At 38.5% G+C, this 12,065-nt stretch overlaps 1 protein-coding gene across 8 annotated transcripts in view; it reads left to right on the forward strand.

The window, feature by feature from the left end:
* Positions 1–12,065, forward strand: part of PARD3 (par-3 family cell polarity regulator) — a 630,692-nt gene that overhangs the window by 68,475 nt on the left and 550,152 nt on the right. The gene's annotated exons all lie outside the window — the stretch shown is intronic.

Here is a 12,065-nt window from a genome sequence, read left to right on the forward strand (position 1 = left end):
TTGTTTATCTATTTTATATATAGTAGTTTGTATCTACTAATCCCAAACTCCTAATTTATCGCTCTCCCACCCCCTTTCCCCTTTGGTAACCGTAAGTTTGTTTTCTATGTCTGTGAGTCTATTTCTGTTTTGTAGATAAGTTCATTTGTGTCATAGTTTAGGTGCCACATATAAGTGATATCATATGGTGTTTGTCTTTCTCTGTCTGACTTACTTCACTAAGTATGATAATCTCTAGGTCCATCCATGTTGCTGCAAATGGCATTATTTCCTTCTTTTTAATGGCTGAGTAATATTCCATTGTGTATATATACCACATCTTCTTTTCCTCTATTGATGGACATTTAGGCTGCTTCCATGTCCTGGCTATTGTAAATAGCGCTACTATGAACATTGGGGTGCATGTATTTTTTTCGAATTAGAGTTTTCTCCAGATATATGCCCAGGAGTGGGATTGCTATCAATAGAGTTTTTGAGTTTGTGTGTGTGATGCAGAGTTTTCATGTGAAAAAATATACATTTTACAGTTTGAAAACACTGGCCTCAGGTGTTTTTTGCAATAAAGTGTGCAGTTGTGGTGTGAGGGCCTGGAGAGATGTACGACATTATGCAGCTCTCATCCTGCAGGTAGTCAAGGGAAAAGCTAGAATAAGTAAGTGAAATACCAAGTGTCTAACTTAACAATGAATTTTTGTTCAGGGGTTTAATGATGTTGAAGAATTTGCTGTAAGAATTAGATCATATCATCAGCACTGGCTATTTTATCTTGTTCTGTTTTCAATTTTAGGCAAAAGAAAGGGAAACCTTTCATTGGGTCAAGAAAAATGAATGTGTATATTCAGTTGCTAACATTGCATTTCCTTTGCAAAATGTATTTTTTTAAGAGAAGAAAGGAAAAGAAGATGAAAGCAACTCTTGGATTATTTACTTTTTAGGACTTTATCCATTTCAGAATTATACATTTTAATAGCTTGTGCAAAATATTTGGGGAAAAACACACATGAAGGAAAAAATCTATAATTTTATCACTCCAAGAAAAGTGTTTATTACACAAACGGGGTGTGCACTGTGTATAAAATACTTTGTTTAAAAAACTGGGATTATGAGCCAGGTGCAGGCTCTGACCAGCCGAGCAATGCGCAGCCATGCCAGTCCTAGGTCGCCCCAGAGGGCTCGCACACTGCCTATGGGAAGCTTGAGGGCAGCAGGGGGCGCTGAGGAACCTCTGTCCCTTCCTTGGAGAACCCCTTCCCTGGCCCAAGTGGTTAGTGCAGCCCACCATGACCGGCCCCAAGTTCTCTACCTATCTGTGCGTACTTCCTAAAAAAGACAGTAAACCCCGGGACACGCCAAGCACTGAATGAAAGTTCCTGTTGCTCCACATTCTTGCCAGCATTTGGTGTTGTCACTGTTCTGGATTTTGGCTGTTCTAATAGCTTGGCTTTTACCATTTGTCCTAGGGTTCTGTCTGTCTGTTTTTTTTAAGTATAGTTTTTAATGCTTATTATCATTGGTGGATTTGTTTTTTCGTTTGGTTGCTCTCTTCTTTCTGTTTTTAAATTACTTTTTAATTTTTTTGTTTTTAATAATACATTTTTTATTTTAATAATTTATTTTGTTTCATTTTATTTTATTTTCTCCCTCCCTCCCTCCCTCCCTTCCTTCCTTCCTTCCTTCCTTCCTTCCTTCCTTCCTTCCTCCCTTCCTCCCTCCCACCCACACTCCCTCCCTCCCTTCCTTCCTTTCTTCTCCCTTTTCTTCTGAGCTGTGTGGCTGACAGGGTCTAGGTGCTCCGGCCAGGCAACAGGCCTGAGCCTCTGAGGTGGGAGAGCCAAGTTCAGGACACTGGTCCATGAGAGACCTCCCAGCTCCACATAATATCAAATGGCGAAAGCTCTCCCAGAGATCTCCATCTCAACGCTAACACCCAGCTCCACTCAACCACCAGCAAGCTACAGTGCTGGATGCCCTGTGCCAAACAACTAGCAAGACAGGAACACAACCCCACCCATTAGCAGAGAGGCTGCCTAAAATCATAGTATGTTCACAGACACCCCAAAACACACCACCAGACATGAACCTGCCCACTAGAGAGACAAGATCCAGCCTCATCCAGCACAACACAGGCACTAGTCCCCTCCAACAGGAAGCCAACACAACCCACTGAACCAACCTTAGCCATTGGGGGCAGACACCAAAGACAGTGGAAACTATGAACCTGCAGCCTATGAAAAGGAGACCCCAAACACAGTAAGTTAAGCAAAATGAGAAGACAGAGAATTACACAGCAGATGAAGGAGCAAGGTAAAAACCCACCAGACCAAACAAATGAATAGGAAATAGGCAGTCTACCTGAAAAAGAATTCAGAGTGATGATAGTAAACATGATCCAAAATCTTGGAAATAGAATGGAGAAAATAAAAGAAACACTTAACAAGGACCTAGTAGAACTAAAGAGGAACCAACAATGATGAACAACACAATAAATGAAATTAAATGTTCTCTAGAAGGAATCAATAGCAAAATAACTGAGGCAGAGGAAAGGATAAGTGACCTGGAAGATAAAATAGTGGAAGTAACTACTGCAGAGCAGAATAAAGAAAAAAGAATGAAAAGAATTGAGGACAGTCTCAGAGATCTCTGGGACAAGATTAAACACAACAACGTTCAAATTATAGGGGTCCCAGAAGAGAAAGAGAGAAAAAAAAAGGGACTGAGAAAACATTTGAAGAGATTATAGTTGAAAACTTCCCTAATATGGGAAAGGAAATAGTCAATCAAATACAGGAAGCACAGAGAGTGCCATACAGGATAAATCCAAGGAGAAACATACAAAGATACATATTAATCAAATTATCAAAAATTAAATACAAAGAAGAAATATTAAAAGTAGCAAGGGAAAAGCAACAATTAACATACAAGGGAATCCCCACAAGGTTAACAGCTGATCTTTCAGCAGAAACTCAGCAAGCCAGAAGGGAGTGGCAGGACACATTTAAAGTGATGAAATGGAAAAACCAAGATTACTCTACCCAGCAAGGATCTCATTTAGATTCAACGGAGAAATTAAAACCTTTACAGACAAACAAAGGCTAAGAGAATTCAGCACCACCAAACCAGCTTTACAACAAATGCTAAAGGAAATTCTCTAGGCAGGAAACACAAGAGAAGGAAAAGACCAACATTAACAAACCCAAAACAATTGAGAAAATGGTAATAGGTACACACATATTGAAAACTACCTTAAATGTAAATGGATTAAATGCTCCAACCAAAAGAAATAGACTGGCTGAATGGATACACAAAGAAGACCTGTATATATGCTGTCTACAAGAGACCCACTTCAAACCTAGAGACACATACAGACTGAAAGTGAGGGGATGGAAAAAGATATTCCATGCAACTGGAAATCAAAAGAAAGCTGGAGTAGCAATTCTCATATCAGACAAAATAGACTTAAAGACTATTACAAGAGACAAAGAAGACACTACATAATGATCAAGGGATCAATCCAAGAAGAAGATATAACAACTGTAAATATTTATGCACCCAACATGGGAGCACCTCAAAACATAAGGCAAATGCTAACAGCCATAAAAGGGGAAATTGACAGTAACACAATAATAGTAGGGGACTTTAACACCCCACTTTCACAAATGGACAGATCATCCAAAAAGAAAATAAATAAGGAAACACAAACTTTAAATGATACATTAAACAAGATGGACTTAATTGATATTTATAGGACATTCCATCCAAAAACAACAGAATACAATTTCTGTTCAAGTGCTCATGGAACATTCTCCAGGATAGATCGTATCTTGGGTCACAAATCAAGCCTTGGTAAATTTAAGAAAATTGAAATTGTATCAACTATCTTTTCCGATCACAACGCTATGAGACTAGATATCAATTACAGGAAAAAAAAACTGTAAAAAATACAAACACATGGAGGCTAAACAATACACTACTAAATAACCAAGAGATCACTGAAGAAATCAAAGAAGAAATCAAAAAATACCTAGAAACAAATGACGATGAAAACACGACGGCCCAAAGCCTTCGATGCAGCAAAAGCAGTTCTAAGAGGGAAGTTTACAGCAATACAGTCCTACCTCAAGAAACAAGAAACATCTCAAATAAACAACCTAACCTTACACCTAAAACAAATAGAGAAAGAAGAACAAAAAAACCCCCAGAGTTCGCAGAAGGAAAGAAATCATAAAGATCAGATCAGAAATAAATGAAAAATAAATGAAAGAAATGGTAGCAAAGATCAGTAAAACTAAAAGGTGATTCTTTGAGACAATAAACAAAATTGATAAACCATTAGCCAGACTCATCAAGAAAAAAAGGCAGAACACTCAAATCAATAGAATTAGAAATGAAAAAGGAGAAGTAACAACTGACACTGCAGAAATACAAAGGATCATGAGAGATTACTACAAGCAACTCTATGCTAATAAAATGGACAACCTGGAAGAAATGGACAAATTCTTAGAAAAGCACAACCTTCTGAGACTGAACCAGGAAGAAATAAAAAATATAAACAGACCAATCACAAGCACTGAAAGTGGGACTGTGATTAAAAATCTTCCAACAAACAAAGGCCCAGGACCAGATGGCTTCACAGGCAAATTCTATCAAACATTTAGAGAAGAGCTAACACCTATCCTTCTCAAACTCTTCCAAAATATAGCAGAGGGAGGAACACTCCCAAACTCATTCTATGAGGCCACCATCACCCTGATACCAAAACCAGACAAAGATGTCACAAAGAAAGAAAACTACAGGCCAATATCACTGATGAACATAGATGCAAAAATCCTCAACAAAATACTAGCAAGCAGAATCCAAGAGCACATTAAAAGGATCATATACCATGATCAAGTGGGGTTTATTCCAGGAATGCAAGGATTCTTCTATATATTCAAATCATTCAATGTGATACACCATGTTAACAAATTGAAGGAGATAAACCATATGATCATCTCAATAGATGCAGAAAAAGCTTTTGACAAAATTCAACACCGGTTTATGATAAAAACCCTCCAGAAAGTAGGCATAGAGGGAACTTCCCTCAACATAATAAAGGTCATATATGACAAACCCACAGCCAACATCATTCTCAATGGTGAAAAACTGAAACCATTTCCACTAAGATCAAGAATAAGACAAGGTTGCCCAGTCTCACCACTGTTATTCAACATAGTTTTGGAAGTATTAGCCCCAGCAATCAGAGATGAAAAAGAAATAAAAGGAATCCATATCAGAAAGGAAGAAGTAAAGCTGTCACTGTTTGCAGATGACATGATACTATACATAGAGAATCCTAAAGATGCTACCAGAAAATTACTAGAGCTAATCAATGAATTTGGTAAAGTAGCAGGGTATAAAATTAACGGACAGAAATCTCTTGCATTCCTATACTCTAATGATGAAAAATCTGAAAGAAAAATTAAGGAAACACTCCCATTTACCACTGCAACAAAAAGAATAAAATACCTAGGAATAAACCTACCTAAGAAGACAAAAGACCTGTATGCAGAAAACCATAAGACACTGTGAAAGAAATTAAAGATTATACAAACAGATGGAGAGATATACCATGTTCTTGGATTGGAAGAATCAACATTGTGAAAATGACTGTACTACCCAAAGCAATCTACAGATTCAATGCAATCCCTATCAAACTACCAATGGCATTTTTCACAGAACGAGAACAAAAATTTTCACAATTTGTATGGAAACACAAAAGACCCCGAATAGACAAAGCAATCCTGAGAAAGAAAAACGGAGCTGGAAGAATCAGGCTCCCTGACTTCAGACTATACTATAAAGCTACAGTAATCAAGGCAGTATGGTACTGGCACAAAAACAGAAATATAGATCAATGGAACAACATAGAAAGCTCAGAGATAAACCCATGCACATATGGTCACCTTATTTTGATAAAGGAGTCAAGAATATACAATGGAGAAAAGACAGCCTCTTCATTAAGTGGTGCTGGGAAAACTGGACAGCTACATGTAAAAGAATGAAATTAGAACACTCCCTGACACCATACACAAAAATAAACTCAAAATGGATTAAAGACCTAAATGTAAGACCAGAAACTATCAAACTCTTAGAGGAAATCATAGGCAGAACACTCTATGACATACATCACAGCAAGATCCTTTTTGACCCACCTCCTAGAGAAATGGAAATAAAAACAAAAATAAACAAATGGGACCTAATGAAACTTCAAAGCTTTTGCACAGCAAAGGAAAACTTAAACAAGACGAAAAGACAACCCTCAGAATGGGAGAAAATATTTGCAAATGAAGCAAGTGACAAAGGATTAATCTCCAAAACATACAAGCAACTCATGCAGCTCAATATCAAATAACCAAACAACCCAATCCAAAAATGGGCAGAAGACCTAAATAGACATTTCTCCAAAGAAGATATACAGATTGCCAACAAACACATGAAAGGATGCTCAGCATCACTAATAATTAGAGAAATGCAAATCAAAACTACAATGAGGTATCACCTCACACCAGTCAGAATGGCCATCATCGAAAAATCTACAAACAATAAATGCCGGAGAGGATGTGGAGAAAAGGGAACCCTCTTGCACTGTTGGTGGGAATGTAAATTGGTAAAGTCACTATGGAGAACAGTATGGAGGTTCCTTAAAACACTAAAAATAGAACTGCCATATGACCCAGCAATCCCACTACTGGGCATATACCCTGAGAAAACCATAATTCAAAAAGAGTCATGTACCACAATGTTCATTGCAGCACTATTTACAGTCGCCAGGACATGGAAGCAACCTAAGTGTCCATCTACAGATGAATGGATAAGAAAGATGTGGCACATATATACAATGGAATATTACTCAGCCATAAAAAGAAACGAAATTGAACTATTTGTAGTGAGGTGGATGGACCTAGAGTCTGTCATACAGAGTGAAGTAAGTCAGAAAGAGAAAAACAAATACCGTATGCTAACACATATATATGGAACGTAAAAAGCAAAAAAGGTTCTGAACAGCCTAGGGGCAGGATAGGAATAAAGACACAGGCACAGAGAATTGACTTGAGGATATGGGGAGGGGGAAGAGTAAGCTGGGAGGAAGCGAGAGTGGCATGGACATATATATACTGCCAAATGTAAAACAGATAGCTAGTGGGAAGCAGCCGCATAGCTCAGGGAGATCAGCTCGTGTTTTGTGACGACCTAGAAGGGTGGGATAAGGAGGGTGGGAGGAAGATGCAAGAGGGAAGGGGATATGGGGATATATGCATATATATAGCTGATTCACTTTGTTATAAAGGCAAAACTAACACAGTTTTGTAAAGAAATTATACTCCAATAAAGATGTTTAAAAAAAAATCTGGGAATGGGCAAAAAAAATTGGGATTATACTGCATATATTGTCTTGCTTAGATGCTGACAGGCAAAGTGTACTGCCATTTGCCTCTTACTTTGAAATGAATAAAAAAATAAGGTGGATTAATTGTTTCAGTTTTCTGTATTATAAAGAATGTCATGAGAATCTTCCTGAATAATGATTGCAATACATGAACTTTGTTTTCTTTCTTTCTTTTTTTTTTTGGCTGTGTGGCATGTGGGGTTTAGTTCACTGACCGGGGTTCGAACCCACACCCCCTGCACTGGAAGCACAGCATCTTAACCACTGGACTGCCAGGGAAGTCCCTGGACTTTGTTTTCTTAGGCCAAATCTTTGAAGCCTGTTTGATAAGGTTAGGTTGCATTTTGATAGGCAATGCTGATGAAGTCAGGGAGATGGAATTCTTGAAGTGTAAGCCAAGTCTGGGGGCTGGCAAGTTGGAACAGATCATTTGAGGAGGTGAAAGAGTGGGAGATAGGCAGAGAATTTAGATTGTGGTTAGTTTCACGAGGGTTCAATGCCAGACTGAGTCTGCATTTGCAGGTCCCATCTAGTGAGAAGTGAGAAGTGTTGTGAGCGTCACCACATAACCCATAATATCTCATGGTATGGAGGTAGCCTCACTTAGATAACCATTCCTCTAATGATGATTCATATTTTTTCCAATATTCTGTTATAAATAACTACTGGTAGAGCATCTTTACAGATGTATTTTTTTTTTTTGCGGTATGCGGGCCTCTCACTGTTGTGGCCTCTCCCGTGGCGGAGCGCAGGCTCAGCGGCCGTGGCTCACGGACCCAGCCGCTCCGCGGCATGCGGGATCTTCCCAGACCGGGGCACGAACCAGTGTCCCCTGCAATGGCAGGTGGACTCTCAACCACTGCGCCACCAGGGAAGCCCAACAGATGTATTCTTTGTATGGGAGTTTTTCCTATAGAATATAAATGAGTTGCTTGGAGCAAAGGTAGGCACATCTTATGTTTTATTAGATATTGACACATTGCACTAAAAAAGATAATTTATGCTCCTGGCTCTTGTGAATATTAAGTTATCTATTTATTATTATTTTTGTGGTCAGTTTAGTAGTCAAAAGTTGGTGTATGATCATTACTTTAGTAGTGGTAGGTCTAAGTATTTTCTTTTCTTTTTTTTTTTTTTGCAGTACGCGGGCCTCTCACCGCTGTGGCCTCTCCCGTTGCGGAGCACAGGCTCCGGACGCGCAGGCTCAGCGGGCATAGCTCACGGGCCCAGCCGCTCCGCGGCATGTGGGATCTTCCCAAACCGGGGCACGAACCCGTGTCCCCTGCATCGACAGGCGGACTCTCAACCACTGCGCCACCAGGGAAGCCCTTCTTTTCTTTTTTTAAAGTTTTTTATTTTATATTGGAGTATACTTGATTTACAATGTTGCGTTAGTTTCAGGTGTACAACATAGTGACTTAGTTATACAGATACATGTATCTATTCTTTTTCAGATTCTTGTCCTATATAGGTTATTACAGAGCACTGAGTAGAGTGCCCTGTGCTATACAGTAGGTCCATTTTGATTATCTATTTTATAATTTTATAGATACTATCTATCAATGGTAGTGTATATATGTTAATCCCAACTTCCTAATACATCCCTCTCCCCTACCTTTCCCCTTTGGTGTGAGAGATCCCCTTAGTGTCTTCTTATATATTTTTATCTTTTGCTCAGAATTTCCTATTTATTTATCCAGTTTTCCTTTGGGTTGTTTTTTGTTTTATGAGCCCTTTATTATAGTAATACAGCCTAGGGGCACACACTGTGATACACATTGTGATACACACTGAAAATATATTTTCTGTCTTTTCTCTGTCGTTTAACTTTTTTTAAAAAATGGTGCATACTATACAGGAATTTTAACTTTCTGCCTTTTGAGTTTTATGTCTAGAGTCTTGCTTAAGAAAGCCCTACTCATCCCAAATTGCAAAACTATTCTCTGTTTGTAAATCTAATACTTTAAAAATAATGAAACAAAATTTTTAGAATCTAATCTTGAATTAATCTGAAATTGATTTTGTGTTTGGTAAGGTAACAGTCTAAGTTCTTCCTGCCAAGTGGAGAGCCAGTTGTTTTAACACAGTATCTAAAAGTTTTGTTTCGTGTCTTGTTTTGTTTTGAAAGTGCCCACATATTTCTTATGTACAGAAAGAGCAATCTTCGATGGTGGGAATTTGTCTGATCTTTAAGTACGGAAGCTTGTTGTCCTAGGGCTTTTGTAAGGTACTTATTTGATATAATATCCTGTGTTTACTTTTTTGGATTGGATAACACTGATACATTGCATTGTGATAAAAGTTTTTAAGAGAAATTATTTTTTGAGCCTGAGAAATAAGTTGTAACATTCTAAGTCATAAATTATTAGATTAGGAAATATTTTATTTTGCAGATCATTCTTTATGACTTTTTAAATCACATGGTTTGCTTACATACTGTTTACACTTTTTTCTGAATAAGTGATGGTTTTGCTATTTATGGGGTTCATTTTGTCAGTGGGAAATAAGTGGAAAAGAGCTTTGATTTCACATTTACAGAAGCATAATTTATTCTTTTTTTGTGGATTGTAGTTAGCTTGATATTAGGGATTTTGAGAAATATGGTTCATATTAAGTTTGAATCTGCTTCTTAGAATAGATACCTGATAAAAACTCTTATCATGCTTGTCACTAGTTGTGTTTTTTTTTTTTTTTAACTGGATACTTTTTCTTATTAGTGACAGCATGGAAATATGTTTGCACTAAAATCTTAGACAACTAGTAGTAAAGAAAATGGGTTTTTTTCTTTCCTTAAATTTTGTCTTCAAGAGAAAGAACCCTTTGAAGAGTGATTGTAATGGGATTTTTCAATACTAGTAGTTTCTGGCAGTGATGCTGTAAAGTTCAGCTTTCATATGCAGTCAGGAAACGAGTGGTTAAGTGATGACTTGGTTAGTCATGCTTTCACGCATGATTAATGGTGTTACCTTTGAACTTTGGTATAAAGTCTAAGTAAGAGGGAAGCATATGTTTCATTGTACTAGTGAGACTCTTAGGTTTGCATTTGACAGAGATTTATTGCCCAGCACCTGTGTTTTTCTTGAGAAACCTCACGTTTCTTTGTCTGATCCTGGCCGGCTCCTTTGTTGCAGTGTCACCTCATTTCCTCCAGAGGGCAGGAGAGAGGGAGATCCAAAGAGTAGGTGGGCAGTAGGGCAAGAGGCAGGAGACCAGGGTCTTTATGCAGGGACTCCTCCGTGAGGCCCCGCGTCTGCCTGGTGCTGAAAGGCAAGGGGTTCTCTCTCAGGTGCTGACCCTCACTGCTGGGGGGTACGGGGGTGTCAGGCATGGTCATCCCTTTGTCCAGAGGTGCAGGTTTGTTTTATTAAGACAAATACAGATATTGTGGAGTAAGATACACATTTTATATGCATTTTAAAGATAAAACCGAGATACTCCAGAAGAGACTTGGAAGCCCTTTGTGCTGGGGGCAGGGGAGAAGAGGGCTGTGCAGTACACCTCAGACCTTCCTCCACAGGAAGAAAAGTGAGAACTGCATGTTAACGTTATCGGCGACTCTTACGTAGTTTAGCATTTTCATAAGCTTGCACGTCCCTGTGGTGGTGTTGCCTCTATAATAGCTCTTTTGTGGAGGTCTTTTAGATTAGAGACAGGGACGCTTCCCTGCTGTCTGTCTTTCAAGGAGGGATTAATAGCTGTGATTAATCTTGCAAAAAGCTATTCGTTTCAAGATTTCATCTTGCAAAATTCTTTCTCTTCCTTTTATTCTTACGCTGTCAATTCTGAGAAGCTGGGAACCCTGAGCCTTGGGCTTATTTCCCTTTATGTCTGTCTCCTTTAATTTAGTTGGCTCACTTCTTTGTTCCCCTCTTGTAAATATTTGCAAATTCATTACAATATTTACTTTCCCTGTGGTTTAAGTTTAAAAAAAAAGATTTTGGCAAAAGGTGTGGCATGCTAAAGAAATATTGGCATAGTAGTTGGGAGTTGGAAGTTTTTAGATATTGCTCTCCAGTTAACATTTAATTTTGAGCCTTAACGTTCTCAGTTGTTATTCACGACCTTCAAATTCTTCGCATTCGTCTAAATCTCAGTGGTTTTAATGGCAAACAAAAAGTGTTTTATATTCTTTTATGGCCTAAAAAGTGCTGTTTTAGGAAGAACGTTAATTTATAGGACATATAGGTATGTTGTGTTGTTTCTAAACAAACTTGGTACAGTAGTTCAGGTAATGTGACGTCTGATTAGCTCTCACTCTGGTCAGCACTACAGCAGGAACTGTTATAACTGTCAACGTCAGCAGTGAGTGTAAAGGACTCATGTAAAAGACACATGTAAAAGAACAGCTCTCCAAGTAAGAGTTGAGTGAAATTTATAGGGGAACTGAGGATCTCATGCTAGAATACATTTTCTTTGCATACAGCCTCAAACTCAGACCTCCTCTATAGAAGCGTTCTTTTTCTTTTAAAAAATGTTTATTTATTTGGTTGCACCGGGTCTTAGTTGTGGCAGGCGGGCTCCTTAGTTGCGGCTTGCCGGTTCCTTAGTTGTGGCATGCGAACTCTTAGTTGCGGCATGCATGTTGGATCTAGTTCCCTGGCCAGGGATCAAACCTGGGCCCCCTGCATTTGGAGTGCAT

Source organism: Phocoena phocoena, chromosome 2 (assembly GCF_963924675.1).
Source record: "Phocoena phocoena chromosome 2, mPhoPho1.1, whole genome shotgun sequence".
NCBI lineage: Eukaryota > Metazoa > Chordata > Mammalia > Artiodactyla > Phocoenidae > Phocoena > Phocoena phocoena.